General features: G+C 31.6%; 1 protein-coding gene across 1 annotated transcript in view; it reads left to right on the top strand.

Moving 5' to 3' along the window:
* The window catches only part of LOC137642643 (uncharacterized), a 47942-nt gene that overhangs the window by 525 nt on the left and 44917 nt on the right, over positions 1 to 2500 (top strand). The gene's annotated exons all lie outside the window — the stretch shown is intronic.

Raw genomic sequence — 2500 nt, forward strand, 5'->3', positions numbered from 1 at the left:
TATATATATCATCATCATCATCATCACCATCTTCTCCTCCTATGCCTATTTAAGGGTCTCGGTTAGATTTTGTCAGTCGCCTCATTAACTGACTAAATCCATAGAGGTTTTATTAGCTAGATTCATCAAAGGATAGCCAGTTCCTTGTGATATATATATACATATATATATATATATATATATATATATATATATATATATATATATATATATATATATATATATACATATGTATATATATTTATATATACACATATATATATATATGAAGCGTAAACACAAACTATTTATATATATATATATATATATATATATATATATATATATGTATACATATATATATATATATATATATATGTATACATATATATATATATATATATATATATATATATATATATATATATATATATATATAAGTGTGAAGTCAGAGATGATGAATGGAGAAGTATTGAATCAAAACCTCACGATAGAGACGACTGGCGAAATCTAATTGAGGCCTTTTGCGCAATAGGCGTAGGAGGAGATGATGATGATGATGACGTACTCGTAAATATATGTAGTGTGTGTGTATCATAAAGAGAGAGAGAGAGAGAGAGAGAGAGAGAGAGAGAGAGAGAGAGAGAGAGAGATATGCAAGGTTAAAACTTAGTCATACTGGAAGGAGTTCAATGTTGCAAATAATTTAATGGGCAAATGGGTCGTAGAATTCCGATGAAGATGGAGAAAGGTTATCTGAGGAGGATAGAGTCTTTTGTAGATGAGTAAATATTCTGATGAGCTGTTGAAAATGCAGTATTGAGATGCAGATCTTAATGATGCGAAAGAGGAAGTGTTTATGCAATTTTTAAAATACTTACCAAATGGACCGCTAATGATGTAAAAGAGCAATTATAAGCTGAAGAATGTAAATGCATCAGGAGTTAATATAAATAAAGTGATGTGTTACGATAATGTAGTAAAAAGAGAACGTTCAAAATTAACATTAGCAAGAATCAGAACAGATATTAAGAGAATATCAAGCATGTAAAGGAATATGTAGTAGGGTCGCAATGAACTTATTATCTCTTTCGGTAACTCATTGGTGAAGTTTCCTGTAGCAATTGTTTCAACTCGGAATCATTTATCATAAAAAATAATTTCTGGTGGATATATATTCCTAAAGGTAAGTTTTGCATGCAGCAATTGTTGCGATCATCGCTCAGCGATGATCGCCGATCACTAATTACATTTATTCCTATGGGGCTGTTTTGCAACGAGCGATTATCGCTACATTCGCAAGCGATCATCGCTGGCTCTAAATGGTTCGTTGCAAAACAGCTCCATAGGAATAAATGTAATTAGTGCTCAGCGATGATCGCCCAGCCATCATCGCTGAGCGATGATCGCAACAATCGCTGCATGCAAAACGTACCTTAAGGTTGAATTCGATATTAAATTTCATTTGTGGTTATATTTGTATCTATGAGTCACGTGTGTTAATGTCAAGTAACTATATATATATATATATATATATATATATATATATATATATATATATATATATGTGTGTGTGTGTGTGTGTGTATGTGTGTGCGTGTATATATATATATATATATATATATATATATATATATATATATATATATATATATATATGAGGTAGGTCGTTGCTCCTGGCGAGCTTGAAAGATAAAATAAAGAGGAGGACGAAGAATCTGGACAATATCTCTAATATATATTGGTGCCGACGTTTCGGGACTCATCCCATTATCAAGGCTACAAAAGACATAAGATATTGTAAGTAAATTTCAGTAAACTTATATATTACAAGGCAGTTTAAAATTAAAATTATATATACAGATACAAGTAAACCAGTAAATTAAATGAAGTACGTAAAAGAAAAATATATTAAAACTGAAATACAAAAAAAAAAAAAAAATAAATAAATAAATGAATAAATAAATAAATAATAAAATAGTCTTAGAAGACTAACCGGTCTTGACTAGACCAGAGAACTGAGTGACTATCTGAAGGACAGCACTCAGAAAGAAAATTCCAAATTTACCGGCTTGAGCAATGTGGAGGGGGACAGATGATAATTGGCTATTCAGTTGAGTAGCCTGTTCTTTAATTAGTAACGACTATAATATTAGCAGAGAGGAGTTGCTTGGCACTTGAGAGATTATTTGTAAGTTTTTATATGAAAAATTAGTCTTACATTTGGATGTGTGTTCTCTGATGTTTGAGAACTCTTTTGTGTTGAGCGCACATCCAGTCCTATGGCTAACTCCCCGATGAGCATCTATGCGAACTTTCGGCAGTCTTTTTGTGGAACCCACATAATTTCCGAGATTACATCTCAGACCAGTAGACATGTAAACCAATGAAGAACATGAGATCGGGGAGAGAATCCTTGAATTCAAAAATGGATCCCACTGTCAGGTGGATTCTTAAAAACTAGTGTAAGATCCAGGCTCGGAAAATTGTTTAAAATTACTGCTTTAATTTGTTTCTCACG

Source organism: Palaemon carinicauda, chromosome 1, assembly GCF_036898095.1.
Source record: "Palaemon carinicauda isolate YSFRI2023 chromosome 1, ASM3689809v2, whole genome shotgun sequence".
NCBI lineage: Eukaryota > Metazoa > Arthropoda > Malacostraca > Decapoda > Palaemonidae > Palaemon > Palaemon carinicauda.